The 24,200-nt window shown below is 35.6% G+C and overlaps 1 pseudogene; it reads right to left on the reverse strand.

The window, feature by feature from the left end:
- Positions 1-8,345: 8,345 nt before the first annotated feature.
- Positions 8,346-9,863, reverse strand: LOC148563039 (uncharacterized; annotated as a pseudogene).
- Between the last annotated feature and the right edge of the window lie 14,337 nt (positions 9,864-24,200).

The raw sequence follows: 24,200 nt of genomic DNA on the forward strand, positions 1-24,200 counted from the left end.
AAGTGGTCGTACATTGACTTAATGACCTCAGATATCTCCTATGTGCAAGCATTGTTGTTTGGTGGAAACCTATTAGAGAAAAAATATAACATTAACAAACATATAGAAACAAATAAACTTATGATTAACAAACTTAAGATTAAAAAATTGTATGTACTCACGCTTGCATGCCATCAGTTCAAATCCTCAGCTAGATGACAGACAGTAGTGGAGGGGCATTCTGATGGGGGGTATTGGAGGAATCACCCACCGCGGTATCTGTCGCTCAATTTTCAGGTGGCGTAGCAGAGGGAGGCACATAGTTCGGGTCCCAAACCATGATGAACTACTAGTCCGCTGGATCCGTCTGTGATGTCATAGGGGGTCGACGAGGTAGTCGGGTTAGAGGGCGATGACTAAACAGTTCCTGGAGATTTAGTGGAAGCACTCCCTCTACCATGACCAAGATACCCACTCGATCTACCTCTGCTACCTGTCGTCATCTCTGCAAACACTAATAAGCATAAATACTATTAACATTAATCAAGATATATACTACACAAATTGTTCATCAAAACTTCCTGAAAATATTAGACATAACCTCCCCTAAAATTAGACATATATCCACCTTTACAGTTTCAACAAATCCAACCAATCTCAATCCACAACATCAGTCAACACTTAATTAATTTTATAAGAATTAAACTCAACTAAACAAGGAACATTCATGATCAAATCCAAAGCAATAAGATGTGACATGCATAAGTCCAATGCAAAAGTAATATATGCAAAACTTTTAATTTATTGATATTGGTCTGATGACAAACATCTTTATTCACATCATACTAAAGTGAAATCGTCACATTATTAGAGTATCATATCAAAATTCTACATGAGAAATGTTATACATATATATGCCAAGTATTGAGTATAGACTACAGAAGTACCATAGAAACTCTATGTTAATATTGCATAAAATCTATGTTCTTCGTAAATTGTATATCTATCAATAAGTATCTATATATCACAACATAAAAAAAAAAAGAAAATCAAGAAATTGTTGATTATCTTTCAATAAGGTGCACCTAAGGTTAGGAGTGCAAGCAGTGGGGAAACACTAGGTGGGGAAGAACTAGGCAAACGAACAAACATGGTAAGGATCCTAGTGTTGGGTATATGAAGATGGGAAGATGATAAAACTTTAACTGTGTTTTGGTTTCAAGCTAAGGCACGATTAGATCGCTTTTTTTAGAGAGATATTTGTCCCCACACTTAGTTGCTATAGGGTTGATGACAATGCTCTCCTAGGATACAATGAAACCAATGAATTTATTAATTAGCAATAGTAAGAAATTCTCAACTCTCTCGAACAAAGAAAATCTCTTAATAGTTAAGTAAAATGTACACAAATAATTAGTGGACAAGGACTTATTTATACATATTGCACGTAGCAATTATAATTAGTTACGTACATAAATGGTTGTGTCTTTTCTATTGCCAATAGATACAATATTTTGAATATATACAATTTTTAAAGAGTTGTATCCCTTTAGTCAATAGACACAATGTTTTGAACATACACAATTCTTAAAAAGTTGTGTCCCTTCAACCAAATGGTACTAAAGGGTTAGTAACCGTTTATTATATTAATAATAATATCAATAATATTAATAATATTAATTAATCAAATTTATAGATACCCTTCAATCTCTCACTATTTACAAAATTTAAATGTCATACAAGTATATGCATAAAGAATGTGTCACTAAGATTAAACATTCTTTTAGTGTAAATTTAAAGTTCTAACGAAATAATAGGTGTCTAATCGATTAAACATATACTTCATATGCTAGTACCAAAAATCACACACATTATTTATACCCTCCAAGTTCAAGAGTTTATAATTTAAGCACTTATATGGCCTTGTACTCATCCTGATTTCATGAATATTTATGAGAATAAAACTTCTAAAATTCTCGATTAGAGTGGCACCACTCTTATATTCATATAGGTGGAATATTTTGATAAATAATATTATCATTCCATTAAGAGTTTTAACTCACCCTCCTAATTTATTGTAAATAGCACTAAATCCTATATCTTAATGCTCCAATTACTACATAACTTGTTATTATCCATTAAACCTTGAAACTAGTGGTCTACTAGAATAAGATTGGGTTTCCATCATTTAACAATAATAGGTTTTAATCCCACTTTAGTAGTAGTTTCTTTGATTTTATCCCTTGACAAACCTTTAGTCAAAGGGACTGCTAAATTTCCTTGAGATCGTACATAAGTGATGGTCATTACACCTTTATGCCTAATATTGTATCAACTTCATTCAAATCCTTCATCTTAAATTTAGAAGTTAGATACTCCTTTGTTACCTGAATTCCTTCTAAATTTGTTCCGATGATTAACATATCATCAACATATAAACAAAAGATTACTCCATAATATTTAGTAAATTTTGAATAAATACATTTATCCGCACTATTATGTGAGAAGTCATTTGATAACACCACTGAATCAAACTTCTCATGCCATTGTTTAGGCGCTTGTTTTAGCCCATACAAAGACTTAATTAATTTGTAAACTTTTTTTTCATTTTCGGGTAGCACATAGCCTTCGGTTGCTCCATATAAATTTCTTATGGAACATTAGTATCATTTTGGAGATATTTTGAATTAGAAGTTGAACCATTGATAAATTTATTTTCAATAAATTCTACCTCTTTTGATTCAATAACTACATTAGACACTAAGTCTAATATTCTATATGCTTTAGAATTTTGAGCATATCTTATAAAAGTACCTTTTATGGCTCTTGACCCCAATTTGGTTCTCTTTTGATCAGGAACTCGATAAAAGGTTAAACACCCCCACACTTTAAGATAATTCAAATTAGGTTTTCTTTCTTTCCAAATTTCATAAGAAAAAACCTTTCTATGTCTTGATGGTATCCTATTATGGATATGACATGATGTCAATAATGTTTCACCCCACAAATTGTAAGACAATTTTATATTTAGTAACATTGAATTAACAATATCTACTAAGGTACGATTTTTTCTTTCCGCCAAGCCATTTTGTTGCAGAGTATATGGAACAGAAAATTCATGTACAATACCATGTAATTCACAAAAGTTATCAAATTCATTAAAAAAAATATATTCTTCACCTTGTAATGATTCAGGTATCACCACTTGTAGATCATGAAGTCTACTTACAAGGATTTGTAATTCATGAATTTGATTCATAATATGCATAATATTATTCATAATAAATTTAAAATATTTTATCATAATAAACTCATATGTTCCTTGTCATTTAGTATTGTACTTTTCTTCCAAAGATTTTTAAATCTCCAATGGTGATTGAATTGACAAGAGATCATAGAGTCAGTCGAATAAAGTATTGAGAATATGACCTCGACATGCAAAAGTATCTTTATCACGTTTCTTCTCCAATCGAACAATCTTTTCTTTCTCTTCCGGTGTCAAATTTTCAGCAGCATTGGTAATTGGTGTAGTCTTTGGGTCAATCACATATACAAGATTGAAAACTGAAAGAAGAAACATCATCTTGTCCTTCCAACGATTGAAGTTCATTCCATCAAAGCAATCTAACTTGACAAACTCTTGATTCATGACCTTGAATGTGGTGTTTTGGTCTTGTGCCATCTTCAAGTAATATCTCTCTAAAATTGTTGGATATATGAAGATGGGAAGATGATAAAAATTTAATTGTGTTTTGGTTTTAAGGCACGATTAAATCACTTTTTTTAGAGAGATATTTGTCCCCACACTTAGTTGCTATACGGTTGATGACAATACTCTTCCAGGATACAATGAAACCAATGAATTTATTAATTAGCAATAGTAAGAAATTCGCAACTCTCTTGAACAAAAAAAATCTCTTAATAGTTGAGTAAAATGTACACTTAGTACTTGTGTGTTTGAAATAGTGGACAAAGACTTATTTATACATATTGCACGTAGCAATTATAATTAGTTACGTACACAAATGATTGTGTCTTTTCTATTGCTAATAGATACAATGTTTTGAATATATACAATTCTTAAAGAGTTGTATCCCTTAGCCAATAGACACAATATTTTGAACATACACAATTCTTAAAAAGTTGTGTCCCTTTAGCCAAATGATACTACACTGTTAGTAACCATTTATTAACATTAATAATAATATCAATAATATTAATAATATTAATTAATCAAACAGTGGGTGGAGAAGAACTAGGCAAACGAACAAACATGGTAAGGATCCTAGGATTTGGAACAAAGATAAGTATCATCGATTGGAGCTTGATTCTTTCTCCGTATTTGTTGACAATCTCTTGGTTGATATATCAAAAAGAGAACTCTTCAGTTTGTTCAAATGGATGGGCAGAATTATAGACATTTATCTGTCACGGAAGAACAAAAATGGGCAGATCTATCTATTTGCATTTGTACAGTACACTACAAAGGGTGGAACTTTGAAGGCTGTTGCAGAAATGAATTATATGGTATTGAGAGAAAAAAGAATTTTTGTAGCAAAAGTAAAGTACAGAAGAAGAGCTGATCTGAAGGACATGACAGGTAAAGAAGTGAAGGAATTCACATGACAAGGAGAAGAAGGTAGCTCTCAACAGAAAATAGACGCAAGAATAGTGGAAGAGAAGGTGGAGAAGTCTTTGAGGGACGTGCATGATAAGGACCTAAATAAAAATGGATAGACTAAGAAACTAGAAGTGCCAGTGGCAACAGATAATGTTGTATGGCTACAAAGGAGTACTGTGGGAGGCACAAAGAAGGCGATTAATTTTCAGGCACTACGTCATAAAATTCATAATGAATGGTCGTGCATAACACATGTAAGAGAATTGGGAGCATACAAAACAATGCTAACGTTTGACACAGTGTCTAGTGCGGAGGAAGCCTACACCTTCAAAATGAATGATCTATTAAAATTGTTCTATATGGTATGGAGATGGGATGAGAGTCAGAGGAGTGAGCCTAGAAGAATATGGTTAGAATTTTATGTAGTACCAATGCACGCCTGGTCAACAGAGACTTTTACAAGGATAGGAGATCAATAGAGCGAGGTGATGAAGTGTGATAACTTAACAGAAATGTGTAATTTGTTTAGTGTTGGCCGCATTATATTGATACATGTATGTTCAATATGATTAACGAGTGTATTCATATCACCATAGGTGTGAGCGGATTTGACATCCTAGTGAAAGAGGTCGGAGGAGAAGTGTATAAGGAAGAATGCTTTCTGGAGACAAAGGTTGATCAAGGAGATAAGTTCATAGCACTACAAGAAAAACACTCATTCAGGTACACTTGAAAAGTGTAGCCAAAAGTAAAAAAAATGATGCCTTAGGCTAAGGCTATGCTTTTCGGGCTACGGAGACACTTTAGTAGGGGATACCTATTCCGCCGTTGCCTGTTCTCAAAGGCTACGCTTTTCTGCACCAAGGGCTATGCTTTTGGCATTTGAAAATAGGGTGCGCTTTTCAAGTGATGCTGTCTAGGACCAAAGGCTACGCTTTTCAGCTTCCATTTTTACCAGAATAGGCTATGCTTTTCAACGCTACTGCATCACCTGTAAAATGTAGCCACATTGTATACCATGACTACCGTTTATAAGTGTAGTCTAGGTCCCTCTTTTTTTTTGTATATCATAACTACTGCATATAAGTGTAGCTTTAGGTCTCTCTCTCTCTCTCTATATATATATATATATATATATATAATTTTTTTCTAAAATCTAATATTTAATAATATAATTATATATATAATCCTATATTTTTAATTAAATTAGTGAAATATTATAAAATAAAAATAAATACATAATAATACTATGTAATATTTTTTAAATAATAAAAATTATCCTTAAACAAAATTTAGATTGCCATAATAAATTAGCAGCCATAAGATCTTCTATTTGAGAATAATACAAATTATTTCTCTAAAAATAAAATTTATTTCTCTAAAAATAAATTACTTTAAACATAAGATCTTCTATTTGGGAATAGTACAAATTAGCAGCCATCATTCTAGCTAATAAGCAAACATCCCTTGTCACTTCATGAAGGTTGTGGTAGGCTTAGAGAAGTGGGGTTGAATCTATGCCTTCTTTTTAAGTTGTTGTTATTATCCTTTTTAAACAAACTTTCAATTCTGATTCTGTTTGTACTCAGCAGCAGAAATTTATGAGACAATTTATTTTTGTCTCATGAATATTAGAAAATAGAACACAGCAGAGAAGAGAAAAGCTAACACCAGCATGTATCCTGGTTCGGTTGCCTTGTGCTATGCAACCTACGTCCAGTCTCCTCCACAACTATGGAAGAATTTCACTATAGTTAACAGTATTACATACACCAATTTCACAGGATTGACCCAATCCTTTCACACTCAAGTTCTAACCTAACTTGACATTGGCTATGCTAATACCTAACTATTCTTCTTAGTGCTAACCCAACTAAGAAAGGGATACCTTACAGGTACAAGATACAAGACACTTAATCAACCTAAAGAAATCTGAAATAAACTCTAGGCTTCTCTCTCAAGTGTTTCTCTCAGCCTTTTTCCACTCATGGCTTTTTTCATAATCTTTCTCACAATGCCTTTTCTCACAAGAAATTACAGAAAGATAAACTTAGAAAAGCACATTACAATCAGTAAAACATGAAGGAGATTGACTTCATCAGCAGCCTCTTTGCTATGTGCAAAACCAGATTCGCAAACCTCAGATACAGTTCTTCAGTATTGGCCGAATGCTTCTTTGAAAGAAAGCATTATCCAAGTAGAGGAACTTCTTTGCAGAACACTGTTCTCTCACTCTGGTTTTCTCTCCTTGCTTTCTGAATGAGCAGCAAGCTTCTTTTATCTCCTTGCATGTTGCTTGGTTCTTCTTCCAAGGTCAACACCTTGAGCCTTAAGCTTCACCAACCCACAGAATCACTTTTTTACCTTAATCCTTAGAGAGGAAACTTTCCTTCTGACTTCCTCATCTTGACCGAAAGCCATGAAACAGCAACCATAGAAATCTTCCAAAGGTCAACTTGATCTGAGCCCTTGAAAACCAACTTGGTCCCTAAGTCTTGTTTAAGACTGTAGATACACAGCAGGGAAGAACAGAAATCCTCTTTCCCTTGTATCCCATTTCGGATAGAGCAGAGAGTTGGGAAGAAGAGATGTAATCGAGTTGCATGTATGAGGAAAAGATTTACCTATAACCTAAGCTTGATTTGGTTTGGATTTGTTGAGATGACTTTTGCCTTTCAAGCTTAGTTTCTCTTTCTTGCTTCTTTGGTGACTATCTTGGTGAAGAAGCTCTTTCTCTCTTTCTCTTTCTTACTTTTCTGAAGCTGATTTGACTTGGTCAGAGAGAGATGAACGTTGCTCTTGGTTAAGCAAAAGAGAGGGATTTGCTTTTCTGAAACCAGATCGGGCTTGAATTGGGTATTGGTATGCTTGGCCCGATTTAATTTCTTTGGCTTCTTTCCTTGCTTTTTCTTGGGCTCTTAATTTTTTGCTTTCAACCCAATATCCTTGCTGATTGCTTTTTATTCCATTTGGGCTATTGAAATTTGGCCTACAACAATAAACAATTAGTTAAAAAGTAAACATAAATAATCAACACTAATTATTTATTTTGCCCAAAAATAATGTTTGTCATCACTAATTAATTTAGTTAATTTCTTAACTCAACAATCTCCCCCTTGATGGCAAACATGATTTAAGCAATAATCAAAAAGGAAATACATTGAGTAAGGTACAGAAACTCCCTTTGATTTTTGTCATTTGCTTTTATGTTGCTCCCCCTTTCCTTTTCAAGATTAGCTCCCCCTGAATTTGTGCTTTCCTCTTTGTTCTTATTTTTCTTTGATCTTAAAGAGAGCACAATAAAGAGCTAAAATACATTTATCTTGGCTAAGGGATATCAGATAAGCAACATCACATAATCAGCTCAACATCAAGCTAATACCATCAGCAAACTGATTCAGCATGTGAAATCAAGTATTAATGCAGCAAAGAATATTCATCATGCAAACTCAAGTATTAATGCAGCAAAAATCCCAAAAGAAGTACTAGGATCTATTATCCTATTGCTATTACTCCCCCTTTTGTCATCAAGGGTGGATAATAAGTAAGATCAACAAAAACAAAATCTTGCATCCTGCAGAAAAGAGTTAGTCCATAGTGCAAAGTACTGACTAAACTACCAAAGGTGCAGCAATATCTAGAGTTATTACAGTCATCCAAAATGAAACAGTTCAAAAGTAGCTAAAGAAACAGAATTCATGAGACAAAAAGATGAGCAGCAGCAGTAGTTTTTATGAGACAAATCCTAGGCATCAGAACCATTCCCCTCCGAAGCATCTTCCTCTTCTACATCAGTGGCAATGTCTTCATCATTTTGAAGGTTATCAATAAAGGTCATGAGCACAGCCACCCTATCCCTTGATTTCTTCAGGAAGTTTTCATGCTTGCTAGCTAGCTTCCTTTGTTCTTTGCTCATGGCAATCATGTGATTTGATTGGGAAACAAACTCTTGAGCGACATCCTTGACCACATTCAGCAGAGCAGATTTCTTCCCAGTGGAGATGGAAGTACCTTTGGTGGAAGGAGGAGGAGAGTCATCTGGAATGAACTCTTCATCATCATCATCTAGAACCACTCTCTCAGATCTAGTTGGTCCTTTTTGCTGTTTCACTGAACCACCCCCTTTTAGGTATGAATGTCTGTTTTCATAATCCTCATTTGACAGGTCAACACCAAAATTCTCAAATATGCAAGTTAAAAATATGTCATAAGGTAGTGCTTTATCTTTCACACTTCTAACAGAATCAAACATGTATCTAGCCATCAAATAGGCAAAAGAGATTTCTGTTTTAGTGATTAGGGCATACAAAACAAGTGTGTCCGTGTAAGAGACCCTTTGATATGAACCACTTTGAGGAATCAAGATGTGATTAACAATTCGGTGCAACTGAGCACGTTCATATCCTAGGGCTTTGTGAGTGGGTGTGATACCATCAATTAAGGAAACATGTTCACAAATGTGAGCCAAAGCATCATGGTAAGAGATACCAACCCCATCATCCCACTTTACAGATGTATAAGCACACGGCCCAACATCAGTGTACTTCAAGGAGTCACTGATAGTTTCATTATTCAAGATAATGTCTCTGCCCTTAACATACGAATGCACACTTCCTTCATGGTAAGTCATGTTTGCATAAAATTCTTTGACCAACTGAGGATATACAGGTTTTTTAATTTTGAAAAGGTGATTCTAGACTAAAAATTCCAAGTTTTCAACGAAAGAAAAACCTTTCTTTTTCAAATCAGGTAAATCAGCCAAAAAAGATGGACATAGAGTACGATACTGAATAACTCCCTCATAAAAATCGTGGTTCATGGCAGATTTGAAACGATGGGGGTTAAAGTCTGAGTGAGATGTCATATAGTGTGATTTGTGAGCAAAAGGATCAATGTCTGGTTCTCTAACAGATTTGAGAGGGCGATGAGGGTTACCTCTTTGTGATCGAACAGGGACAGACCTTGACTTAGGTTTTGCTGTCTCAGGAACAGGTTCTTCAACAGCAGGACGCTTCCCCTTGGATGAGCCAGGTTTCGAAGAGCTTGGTTTGGAGGGCGTCGTCTTAGGTGGTGGCGTCGGCTTGGCAGGAGCAGGGTACCTTGGAGTGGTTTTGGTTCGCGCCATGGGAACAGAGCAAGGAGGAGAGGTAGGAGGAGAAGGAGATGGAGTAAAGGTCTGGTCTTGGGAGCGAGTGGAAGGTTTTGAGGGAAGTTTGTAAACTTTTTCACGAGGAGGCCTTTTAGCAATGGTTTTCTTCCTCATTTGGTTAGTTTCAGTCTTTTGAGGGAAGAGAAGCAGTAAAGTGAGTGGGAAGAAACCGAAGAGTGTGAGGAGAAGTTATGGAGGGAAGAGAGGGAGTGTTGGTAACCGTACCCAAAAGTGGATTTCCAAAACCATGCAACTGCATCACCATTTGAAAAGACTTGAAAAGACATGACCTCATAAAAGAAAGATTTGATTTGATTTTAAAAACAAGAAAATTTTAAATTTTAAATTTTTGAAATCCTTAAAATTAAAAAATAAATCAAACTGAAAATCTTTTTGGACAAAAATATTAAAAGAACCCTTAAACAAAATTAAACACACAGGCCAACCAAAAAAAAATTTTAGCAAAGAATTGTAACATTTATATTTGGGCCTTGAGGTGATATGGATTTAATGAAACACATTTGGACCACTCTTGATCTGAATTTTGAAGTTGGCCCAGATTGAGTTTCACTTGAAACAAGTCCAGAACACGCTGACTTGAGGTAAACGTTCATCACCTGCCCAAAATTGTCTCATGCCTGTTTATGAGACAAAAAGCTCCAGCAAATACATCAGCATTTTTCAAACAAAGAATCATAACTCAGAATTCCTAGACTATCCCTAAGCATGCATAATCTATCCTCAGCTAATGGTTTTGTAAAAATATCTGCTAATTGCTCCTCTAATTTAACAAATTGAATGCAAATATCCCCCTTTTGGACATGTTCTCTTATTGAGTGAAATTTTACTTCAATATGCTTAGTTCTAGAGTGCAAAACTGGATTTTTAGAAATATTAATGGCACTCATATTATCACACATCAAGGGAATATTTTCAGCATTTAATTTGTAATCAGCAAGCTGTGTTTTTAACCATAAAAGCTGAGAACAACAAGAAGAAGCAGTTATATACTCAGCCTCTGCAGTGGATAAGGCCACTGTTAGTTGCTTCTTACTTGACCAGACATTTAAGGACTTTCCAAGGAAGCAACATAGGCCTGAAGTGCTCCTTCTATCAACTCTATCACCAGCAAAATCTACATCACAATAACCAACTACAGAAAAATCATCAATCTTAGGATACCATAGACCAAAATTGGATGTGCCATGAACATATCTAATGATCCTTTTAACTGCAGAAAGATGTGACTCTTTAGGTTTAGATTGGAACCTAGAACACAATCCAACACTTTGCATAATGTCGGGTCTAGAGGAAGTTAAGTACATAAGAGAACCAATCATTCCTCTATACCTAGTCTCATCAACATCTTTCTCAGTTTCTCCCTTATCTAATTTAGAACTAGGATGCATGGGAGTTCCCATGGGTTTGACATTACCCATACCAAATTTCTTAACTAATTCCTTGGCATACTTTTCTTGATGAATGAAAATACCTTTTTCAGTTTGTTTAATTTGCAGCCCAAGGAAGAAATTAAGTTCACCCATCATACTCATGTCAAATTCACTTGTCATGAGTTTTCCAAATTCAGAACAAAGGGATTCATTGGCTGATCCAAAAATAATGTCATAAACATATATTTGGACTAGAATAAAAGAATCATTAGAGTTCTTAATAAATAGAGTTGTGTCAGTGGTGCCTCTTTGAAAACCATTTTTCAAAAGAAAAGAGCTAAGTCTCTCATACCAAGCTCTAGAAGCTTGTCTTAAACCATAGAGAGCTTTAGATAATTTGAAAACATGATCAAAATGCTCTTTATTTTCAAAACCAGGAGGTTACTCCACATACACTTCTCTATCTATTACTCCATTCAAAAATACACATTTCACATCCATTTGATATAATTAAAAATCACAAAATGCAGCATAAGCTAAGAGAAGTCTTATGGCTTCCATTCGGGCAACAGGGGCAAAGGATTCATCAAAGTCTATTCCTTCTTCTTGGTCATATCCTTGTGCCACTAGCCTTGCCTTATTTCTTGCAATGCTACCATCTTCTCCCAACTTGTTCCGAAAAATCCACTTGGTGCCGGTCACTTTCTTTCCACTTGGCCTTGGAACCAAAGTCCATACTTGGTTCTTTTCAAACTCAAGAAGCTCATCCTCCACAGCTTTAACCCAAGAAGGGTCACTAAGTGCTTCCTTGACGTTTTGAGGCTCTATTTGTGAAAGAAGGGCAATGTTTGATCCTTCATTTGCCTTTCTAGTGGAAGACCTTGTTTGCACTCCATGAGATACGTCTCCAATGACAAATTCCTCAGGATAATTCTTCAAGAATCTCCATTCACAAGGTATGGTGGACTTGGAGGCAGATTCAATCACTAAGGGATTCTGAACGCTGCTGGCTGCAGGATTTCCTTCAAATTCATGAGACAAAATGAAATTATCTCTTGAATTTTCAGCATTAGCAGTTTCTGGTTCAGCTTGTCCAGAATTTTCTTTTTCATGATTTTGAGCAGCTTCATCTTCCTTTTGAGATTGATTTCCTGCATCACAATCTTCCAAAATGCTTTGTACCAAGTTAGTATCACAAAATGTAACATGTATGGACTCCTCAATAATCCTAGCATCTTGATGATAAACCCTATATGCTTTACTAGTTGTGGAATATCCTACAAGCAAACACTCATAAGACTTTGGATCAAATTTACCCAAATTTTCTTTGTTATTTAAAACAAAACATTTGCATCCAAAGATGTGCAAGTAATCTAAGTTTGGTGGGTAGCCTTTCCAAAGTTCATAAGGGATTTTCTTCAAAAATTTCCTTATGATTGTTCTATTTAAAATGTGGCAAGCTGTGTTTACCGCTTCAGCCCAAAGGAATTTTGGAACATTATTCTCACAAAGCATAGCTCTTGTCATCTCTTGTATGCTTTTATTTCTTCTTTCCACAACACCATTTTGTTATGGTGTTCTTGGACAAGAGAAGTTGTGAGATATTCCAAATTCCTCATAAAAGGATTCAAACAAATTATTTTCAAATTCAGTTCCATGATCACTTCTTATAGAAGAGATTTTCAAATCCTTTTCATTTTGAATTTTCTTGCAAAAAGGTTCAAAGGCCGAAAAGGCTTCATTTTTGTGTGCAAGAAATAAAACCCAACCAAACCTAGTATAGTCATCCACAATTACTAAACCATAATGTTTACCACCTAGGCTTTGAGTTCTTGTTGGACCAAATAAATCAATGTGTAGCAACTCAAGTGGTCTTTTAGTAGAGATGTCTTCCTTTGGTTTAAAAGAACTTTTTGTTTGTTTTTCCATTTGGCAAGCATCACAAGTGATGTCTTTGTCAAACTTTATCAAAGAAAGACCTCTTACTAATTCTTTCTTTACAAGTTTGTTTATTTGAAACATACTTGCATGGCCCAATCTCTTGTACTATAACAACTTTTCAGATTCTTTAGAGTGAAAGACAAGCTACATTTTGATACTTTAGTTCATCAAGAGTAAGTCCATACATATTATTAAAACGCTTGGTAACAAACATCACTTCATTTGTCTTTTTATTAACAACACAGCATTCAAGCCTTTTGAAAACAACTAAATATCCTAAATCAGACAGCTGACTTATACTCAAAAGATTGTGCTTTAAACCACATACCAAAAGTACATCATCAATAAAAGTAGATTGCTCATTACCTACTTTTCCAACAGCAATGATTTTACCTTTACCATCATCTCCAAAGGTTACAAAACCTCCATCATACTTGTTTAGTTTGATGAAGTAGGTTGACCTTCCAGTCATGTGCCTTGAACATCCACTATCCATGTACCACATGTCCTTTTTGTTCTTGGATGCTAGACAAATCTGCATGATAAGTTTCAAGTAGCCTTAGGTATCCAAATTAATTTGGATCCTTTGAAGTTAATCCATCTTGGTTGCCCAAGTGCATTGAAATCACAAACAACATTGTAAACTTTGTTTCCAACAACTCTTTTTTCAATGAAACATTGTTCATATGAGTGACCAAATTTCTTACAATTGACACAATGATTTTCAGATGTGTGTCGCTGAAATTGAGGTGAGTTATATTGCTTGAAATGATTAAAGTGTTGAAATTTTCTGGTTCTTGGAGGAGATGCATTTCTTTTGACAAACTGATTTTTATTAAAGTTGTTCCTCTTTGCAAAAGCATTTTCACCAGAATTTCTTTGAACATTTTTACCTTTCGAATATGAGGTTTTGTTGTAAAATGGTGGTTTCTTGAAAATAGCCTCATTTTTTGAAATGTAACCCAAACCTGGCCGGTTTGAACTCGGACCAGTTCTTGGTGAAGGCTCAGTTTCACTTGTGTATGCTTCATCAAATTTTTCTTCACAAGTTGAAACATATCCGATACCTGATTTGCTTGGTATGGATTTAGTATTTGATGAAGAAGCCACAAATTTTATAGAGGAAGTATTAGAAACTGCATCTTCCTTGGCTATGTAGCCTAAACCAGATTTTTCAAATAATGGTCTTTGACTTGCAAGTAATTTGTCCAAGTTGCTAGAACCTTGAGCAAATTTTGCTAAGTCACCATTCAGCCTTTTAATCATATCATTTAGTCTTTCATTTTCAGCAATTAACTCATGAGAAGGATCCACAATGTGCTTTCCTTTTAATTTTTCAAGTTCAGATTTTAGAAATCTGTTTTCTTCAATGATGTCCAAAGCACATTCAGTTTCCTTCACTTTTTCTTTTAAAAATTTATTTTCAGCTCTTAACATCTCTTTCAGATCTGCATTCATTGTATTTATCAAGCAGTTTTGATGTGTTTAAAGTGAGATCATCAATAATAGCATGCAACTCCTCAATGGTCAAATCATAATAGTTTACCTCATCAAGATTGTTGTTTCCAGCCATGAAGCAGTCTTTGTCATCTCCTTCAGATTCTTCTTCTTCATTTGAGTCATTCTCAAGATCCTCCCAAGCTGCCATGAGTACTCTCTTCCTTTCCTTCTTTCCTTTGTCCTCCTTTTTTAGCTTTGGACAGTTTAGCTTGAAGTGTCCGGCCTCCTTGCAGTGATGGCACGTCACTTTGCTCAAGTCGATCTTGTGCTCCTTTGAACTTGAACCTTTGTATTTGCCCTTGTTCTTCATCATCCTTCTAAATCTCCTAGCAAAAAACAAAAGCTCGTCATCTGAAATACCATCACTAGACTCACTCTCTTTCGGTTCTATTTGTGACTTGAGGGCTATTCTCTTTTTCTTTGAGTCTGTGTTTGTGTGTGTGGCTTCATAGGCAAGGAGTTTTCCTCTCAGCTCATCATAGGTTATGGGACTTAGGTTGTTACTTTCGGTTAGGACAGTGGCAGTGGTTTCCCATTCTTTTGTGAGGCTTCTAAGGAGTTTTCTCACCAAGGTTTGTTCTGCATAGTTTGTACCCATAGCACCAAGGTTGTTGATTATGATTGAGAATCTCTCAAACGCTTCATCAATGCTTTCTCCATCCTTCATGATAAACATCTCGTACTCTTTTCGCAGCATATCAATCCTCGTTTCTTTTACTTGTTTGGTGCCTTCATGTGTAACCTGGAGTTTTTCCCAGATTTCTTTGGCTGTCTTGCATCTAGACACCTTTCGGTACTCTTCAAAGCTGATTGCATAGTGAAGAAGGTTGATTGCTTTGGCATTCAGCTCTATCTTCTTCTTATCATCTTCATTCCATTCAGCTTCTTCTTTTGGAGTCACCACTCCATCAGCACTTGTTTTTGTTGGGATCTTGGGACTGCTCACAACAATCTTCCATATGTTGTAGTCAATGGATTGGATGAAAATCCTTATCCTTTTTTTCCAGTAGGAGTAGTTCTTCCCGTTGAAGAAAGGTGGCCGGTTGTTTGACTGGCCTTCAGTGAAGGTGTAGGCAACTGTGGTTGTGCCCAAGTTGTTCGCCATTGGATCTTTGCTCCAAGCGGTTAAGCTTGATTCTTGAGACCTTAGCTCCTGATACCAATTGAAGGTTGTGGTAGGCTTAGAGAAGGGGGGTTGAATCTATGCCTTCCTTTTAAGTTGTTGTTATTATCCTTTTTAAACAAACTTTCAATTCTGATTCTGTTTGTACTCAGCAGCGGAAATTTATGAGACAATTTATTTTTGTCTCATGAATATCAAAAAACAGAACACAGCAGAAAAGAGAAAAGCTAACACCAGCATGTATCCTGGTTCGGTTGCCTTGTGCTATGCAACCTACGTCCAGTCTCCTCCACAACTATGGAAGAATTTCACTATAGTTAACAGTATTACATACACCAATTTCACAGGATTGACCCAATCCTTTCACACTCAAGTTCTAACCTAACTTGACATTGGCTATGCTAATACCTAACTATTCCTCTTAGTGCTAACCCAACTAAGAAAGGGATACCTTACAGGTACAAGATACAAGACACTTAATCAACCTAAAGAAATCTGAAATAAACTCTAGGCTTCTCTCTCAAGTGTTTCTCTCAGCCTTTTTCCACTCATGGCTTTTTTCATAATCTTTCTCTCAATGCCTTTTCTCACAAGAAATTACAGAAAGATAAACTTAGAAAAGCACATTACAATCAGTAAAACATGAAGGAGATTGACTTCATCAGCAGCCTCTTTGCTATGTGCAAAACCAAATTCGCAAACCTCAGATACAGTTCTTCAGTATTGGCCGAATGCTTCTTTGAAAGAAAGCATTATCTAAGTAGAGGAACTTCTTTGCAGAACACTGTTCTCTCACTCTGGTTTTCTCTCCTTGCTTTCTGAATGAGCAGCAAGCTTCTTTTATCTCCTTGCATGTTGCTTGGTTCTTCTTCCAAGGTCAACACCTTGAGCCTTGAGCTTCACCAACCCACAGAATCACTTTTTTACCTTAATCCTTAGAGAGGAAACTTTTCTTCTGACTTCCTCATCTTGACCGAAAGCCATGAAACAGCAACCATAGAAATCTTCTAAAGGTCAACTTGATCTGAGCCCTTGAAAACCAACTTGGTCCCCAAGTCTTGTTTAAGACCGTAGATATACAGCAGGGAAGAACAGAAATCCTCTTTCCCTTGTATCCCATTTCGGATAGAGCAGAGAGTTGGGAAGAAGAGATGTAACCGAGTTGCATGTATGAGAAAAAGATTTACCTATAACCTAAGCTTGATTTGGTTTGGATTTGTTGAGATGACTTTTGCCTTTCAAGTTTAGTTTCTCTTTCTTGCTTCTTTGGTGACTATCTTGGTGAAGAAGCTCTTTCTCTCTTTCTCTTTCTTACTTTTCTGAAGCTGATTTGACTTAGTCAGAGAGAGATGAACGTTGCTCTTGGTTAAGCCAAAGAGAGGGATTTGCTTTTCTGAAACCAGATCGGGCTTGGATTGGGTATTGGTATGCTTGGCCCGATTTGATTTCTTTGGCTTCTTTCCTTACTTTTTCTTAGGCTCTTAATTTTTTGCTTCAGCCCAATATCCTTGCGGATTGCTTTTTATTCCATTTGGGCTATTAAAATTTGGCCTGCAACAATAAACAATTAGTTAAAAAGTAAACATAAATAATCAACACTAATTATTTATTTTGCCCAAAAATAATGTTTGTTATCACTAATTAATTTAGTTAATTTCTTAACTCAACACTTCAGGAGTCACTCTCTGATTACCCGAATCATCATATCAAACATGAATTATATGCTGACCTTTCCATTTTTAATGTATATTGAGAGAATGTTTCTTGTAACAATTGAGATCATACCATTGCGATCACCACCCATTCAAGATGAGAATCGAATAAGCAACTTTTTGCTTTTTACTTTCTTTTTTAATTTGGTTTACTTGTTAACCAATCAAATTTTATTTCAATTGAAATCTCAGCATATTATAGCTGCCAAAGTCCAAATCAAAATAGTGCAACCCATTATCTACTAATCGACCAAACCCCAATAAAATCATAATTAATAGTAAATATTTTGTACAATATTATATATATACACTAAGTTATCCTCACATACACTTATTTAATATTATATGAGTACAATAACAAATCAACTAAATTATATGATAGCAAATCAACTAATTATTTTTAGTTAATCATTCTAAACAAATTACAAACTAAATTAACCCAAGGTTGCGAGAACCGAACCGGTCAATGAACCGGTAAGATAACTGGTTCACTGGTTCAACGGTTCGACCGGGATTCAACCGGGGTTCAACCGGTTTAATTAAATATTCATTAAAAATTTAATATATAATTTCAAATATTTAAATTTGATCATTTCTAACCTAATGAAATCCAAAATTTCAAAATTTACCATAATGTTCTACACCCAAAAAAAATATTAACAACAAAATCTCCAACTAATCAGTAATCATCAGAAAATCAGCAACAAGCCAACAATATATCATCAAGCAACAACATCATCATCAATTTAGAAAATCAACAATTCAAAATAAGCAAACATCAACAAAATCAACTCAGCAACTCAGAATTAAACCTAGCAATTCACAATTAAACCCAACTCCAATTCAGAAATAAATAAAGGCACTAATCATCACTAATCAGTAATCATCAGAAAATCCACAAGCAGCCAACAATATATCATCAAGCAACAACATCATCATCATTTCAGAAAATCAGCAATTTATAATAAGCAAACATCAACAAAATCAGTATATTATTAACTCAGCAACTCATATTAAACCCAAATAACTCATAATTAAACCCAACTCCAATTCAAAATCAAAGGCACCAATCATCACTGATCAATAACCATCAGAGAATCAACAAGAAGCCAACAACATATCAGTAACAATATCATCATCATTTCAGAAAATCATTCTAGAATCATAAATCAACCATCAACAAGATTATTCCAGTTTCATAAAATAAGTAAGAGACTATGTACTCATTCACAATTTTAGACATAATGAAAATTTTGATGCCAAATGTAATTATATTTGTCCTGCATCTGTCTGCTTTCGAGTGAAGTGATTTGCAAATATGAAGACTGGGTCCTGCATCAACACTCAGAGTGCTTACTGCTTACCGGCGGCGAGGAGGAAGGGGAGTGACGGCGACGACAGAGGAGACGGCCACACCGGCGAACAGAGAGAGAGAGCGCTTGAACAGAGGAGACGGCCGCAGAGCTTCCACACGATGGCGAGGGAGCTTCCTACGATGGCGACACAGCTTCCTAGGACGGCGACGGAGCTTCCACGGCGCGACACCGACGAACAGAGGAGAGGAGATGCGGTGGTTGTGGGTTCCGCGGGCCACACCGGCGAACAGAGAGAGAGAGAGAGAGAGCGCTTGAACAGAGGAGACGGCGCTTGAACAGTGGTTGTGGGTTCCGCTAGGGTTCTTTTCTGTTCTTCTTCCAATTGAGTTTTTGAGAGAGGAGAGGAGTCGATTGAGTTTTTGAGAGAGGAGTGGAGTCGATTTACTGATTTAGGGCTCGTTTCGTTTAGGCAATTACAATTAGGCGTTTTTTTTTTTTTAACCGCAAAAAACCGTAAAAAAACCGGACGGTTCGTCCGGTTCACCGGTTAACCGCCGGTTCGACCGGTTTTTTTTCTGGTTTTTTGCCAGACGATTTCTGACCTTACCCGGATCGGTTAGGTGATCGGTTCCCGATTTTTCCGATTGAACCGGACGGTCCGGTTCGATTTTCAGAACCATGAATTAACCAAATTACATTTTTTTTACGAAAATAGGTTTAAAAAAAAGCAGCTAAAAAAATTAACTAACCCGGACCTGGCAGACGACGACGAAACTGGACCTGGCGGCGGACAAAGCATGCTAGACCAGGGGAAGAAGTTGCCGATGCGAAGAACGGTGCTCATTGGCGGTGAGAAGAACGGCGGTTGCAATGGAGGCTAGAGTTTGCAACGACGGCCGCAAGGAGAGGAGGGAGGTGATAACAAGGGGGCAAGCGACGGTGGGGTTGATAGTGCGACAGGGTTCAGAAGTGGCTAGAAAGAGAAAAGGAGAAGAGAGGTTAGAGAGAGAAAGTAGTTTCGAATTGAAGGGAGAGAGTGTTCGCGCTTTGCATTTTAGGACTTATTACCGGCAGATAAATCCGACGATAACTCGTTGCGGGTCATCAAAACATAGCATATCACTAAAATGAGATTACTGGTGAATTATTCCGACGGTAAATCTCATGCTAAATTTGACGCTTATTTATCCTGTTTTTTTCCCAAATATTACCGGCGAATTTACTGTCCAAAACAAAAAACTGTTGGTAAAGATTTGGCCAAACGAATTTCACATCAAAACCATCGATAAATCTATTAGTAAAGCCGACGCTAATATGCAATACTATATCCAACGGTAAATTTGATAGTACTCAACATTTTTCTTGTATTGGGTGTTATCCACATTTCTCTTTGGTCTACCATGAAAGCTTTGTGAGGATGCTGAATTCATTGAATGGGTCTTAAGACCTTTGTCTTGACTGGTATACAAAAGCATTCTTGTATTGTGATAAATGTTGCTTGTAAAGTTTATCATTAGTATGTGAAATATGGAAAACATTGAATAATGTATTGAATAAGCTGAAATGCGAGGCGGCCCGCAACTGCATCAAGATCATTACCATGAATGGCAACCACGAGATCATGAACGTTGAGGGTGATTTCCACTTTGTGACAAAAACAACTCTAGATGAATTTAGAGTTTGGGAGCAGTCAGCCGTGATTTTGTGTTGGTAACAAAATAAAGAGGCTCTGCCAAGGTTTAAAAACAGGAAAAGGAGATAGAGGATATGGATAAATTAGTAAATTTATATTGTATAAATATTTTTTTAACGTTTAATATTAATAGAGATTTAATTATAAAATCTGATATGATATAAGAATCTAATTAAAAAAATATAGAATATTATTATTAAAGGGATTACAATGTAGGTTTATATTAATATTTATATAGTTATTAATTGTTAGAAGAGAACTATAGAATAAAATAAATTCTGAAGACTTTGAATAATAATTAAATTAATTGTTATTATGTTATTTAAATATTTAATTATTAATTAGTGTATCTTGTTAGTTAAAATTTAAAGTTGTTTAAGTATAATTAGTGAAGTAAGTAAGTAATTGATTAATTTGACTGAGATATATTATTATTATTATTATTGTGACCGTTAGTTTAGTTAGTTAATTTAGTCTAATTTAGGTAATTAATTATGTTAGTAACAGTAAATTATAAAAATGAAGTTAATTATTAAATTATGTATGATTATTAAAAAAAAATTTGCGGTACTGTACAGTAATATATATATATATATATATATAATAACTAAAATGAGGAGTTTAATGTTATATACTCTAGTTATATAAATATAAAATAATCATTAATAATTATTTTTATAAACTAAATAGGATTTAGATATTAGAATATATATTTTTAATAGATATAATAATAATAATTAGATTTATATTTTAGATTTATTTAAGTTTAATATTCTAGTTATGTAAATATAACTAAACGAATAGTAATTATTATTAAGAAATAAATAGGGTTAGATATTAGAAAATATAGTTTTAATGGATATAATAATAATAATTAGATTTATATTTTTTATTTATTTAAGTTTTATTAATTATGTTATATTGCTTATATGATAATGAGAATGAAAAAATGTTAAATGTTAATTAACTATGGTTATATTTGATTAATGTGATATATGCCTATATTTTGTAGGGTTTATGGATGTTAATATGTGATCATTATTTGCCACCGGATATGTACAATCCAATTATGGAGGGACATTTGCGGGAGACTGATTTTTATCACGTTTCTCATATTGAAATTGTCCAATGTCAGTTGGCATTGGTTAATGCTTTGATCGAGAGATGGCAGCTTAGGACTCATACGTTTCATTTTCCAATTGGTGAGTGTGCCGTGACATTGGAGGATGTGGCGATAATTCTTGGCCTTTCGACAAATGGTCTTCCAGTTACAAGACCGACTCTGAGTAGTTATGAGGCCTTAGAGGTCGAATGCTTGCATCATTTTGGTGTTGCACCTAGGAGGACAGATTGTAGAGAAAGCTTCGTAAAGTTGACTTGGTTTCGGAGACTGAAGGATCATTTAGTCTTAGATAATGATATTCGGATTCAGAGGTACGTAAAGTGTCACATAATGTTATTATCTAGGACCATTATGTTTGGGGACAAGTCTGGGACATCAGTGCACTGAAAATTTCTGTCATTGCTCTGTAACTTCGGCGGGATCATACAACTTAGTTGGGGTTCGACATGTCTGGCGCACTTGTATAGAGTATTGTGTATGGCCACTCGTGTCGACTACAAGGAGATGGATGGTCCACTGACCCTTCTGCTTACCTGGGCTTGGATCCGTTTACCATTTCTTTCACCGATTCCCGACAATCCTCGAGTCTTTCCGATTGCAAACAGGTAAAGTTAATCATCATCTGCTTTGAATAAGTGTAGCACATTTTAGTTGAGATTTTTATGATAACAATTTATATAACGGATTGTTTGATGTGAGCTGGTGTAATTGGGAGCGTGATTATCGGCCTTACAGATATCATTCTCTTGCTCACTTAAGGAGGTTATTGGACGATCTGCAAGAAGGACAAGTATGTTATATTCAATTATTTTATATTTTTATTTAGCCGTATTATTATCTGGTGTGTAATTCTCTGTTAATTTCAATGTGTTCAGTTTGTTTGGGAGGCTTATGCTGTTGATCGCATTGAGGCAGGCGTGATTCCGGCTGACATCCGCCACCACTCGGTTATTTGGAGTGCAACGATGCCGTTGATATCTTTTGAATGCATTGAGTGGCATGCGTCTGATAGGTTGAGCAGACAGTTTGGATTGAGTCAGGCGTCCCTCATCAAGAGCGGGACTTAGGTGTAGCACACGGTGAGGTACTGATTGGACCTAAGAATCAAGATTGGTCCAATGTGCACTCATTCTGGGTGATGTAATGGACGAATCGGTATAGTCACATTCTTGCTGATCCCCCGGTGCCTTTACATTATCCTTTGGATATTTACATGCATTGGTATCAAGGTACATATGGTGCCCACTTGCAATTGACTGATCTCGCATTTCAAGAGAATCAGGAGGACAATCCAGTGGATGATCAGGAGAACCAACAGCAGCAACCACAACCGCCTCCATCACCGTCCCCATTGCCACCCCCAGTTTCTCAACCAGAAACACAACAAGAGCCTCAGTCATATATTCCTCAGACTCAGCCCGCAGACTATTTTACACCATCAGTTCCATTATATCAACAGTATTCAAATTTACCTATGTTGACAATAAGCTTCTGTAAGTACGGAGCCTTGAACTTTCTCAGGAAGTTCGACTCTATATGCCTGATACAAAACATGTGGAAAGCTCTAGGAGGAGACCAGACTCCATTACTCCGAGCAATAGCTGAGTCGATGGACTCATGTCGATCGGAGATAAGGCCCACACCATCACGTGTCACCACATGTTGTCGCAAGTTACTGAGAAAAAAGTGCCACGCCTCAGATGTCTCTCTCTCCACTATTGCAAATGCAATAGGCACGATATTGTTGTTGTCATCCTAAGAAACTGCAACCAATAAACAACCCTTATATTTTCCATACAAATGAGTTCCGTCTACCTGCACTATTGGCTTGCAATGTCTAAATGCTCTAATACAAGGGTAATAACTCTAGAAGACTCGATGTAAAACACGGATGTCAGGAACCAAGTCATCACCCTGGTATGCAGGCATTGTTTCAAAGTGAACAACTGCTGATGGCTCTTTGTGACACACGGCCTCAAACCATATGGGTAAAGCTTCATACGAAGCTTTCCAACCGCCAAAAATTGACTCCACTGCCTTCTGCTTTGCTAACCATGCTTTGCGATAACTTACGGTGTAGTTAAATTTCGACTGTACTTCCGTAATGACTGATTTCACCTTTATAAATAGGTCAACTTCTACCAAGGGCTTAATTGCTTCTGCAATTGTGTTGGAACCCAATTTCAAATGGTCTTGAGAAATGGTTGCTTTAGTACACGTGTGACTACCATTGTACCTCCTTATCTCCCAGCAGTACTTTTTGCACATTTTACTAACCCTGATTAACCAGTCACAACCTGCGCCGTATTGTGTACATTTAGCATAGAATGTTGTTGGTTCCGACTCGTACAACCGATAATCTATGCCTCGACGGATTGTATAATCTTTCATCGCCTTAATCACTGCCTCCCTAGAACTAAATTCCATTCCCATGATGAATTCACCATCTGCTACAACAGAAAACTCTGCTACATTCACAACACAAAATATGTATTGATTAATAGTTATAAATTACACATATAAATATAAATAAGTAATAAAATAAATATAAATATAAATAACTAATAATATAAATATAAATATAAATATAAAATCTATCAACATTTGTCGTTTTCCAAAATAAAAATATGTAATAATAAATTATTAACCACA

The sequence above is a fragment of the Arachis ipaensis genome, chromosome B6 (assembly GCF_059453495.1).
Source record: "Arachis ipaensis isolate K30076 ecotype BB chromosome B6, ASM5945349v1, whole genome shotgun sequence".
NCBI classification, from domain to species: domain Eukaryota; kingdom Viridiplantae; phylum Streptophyta; class Magnoliopsida; order Fabales; family Fabaceae; genus Arachis; species Arachis ipaensis.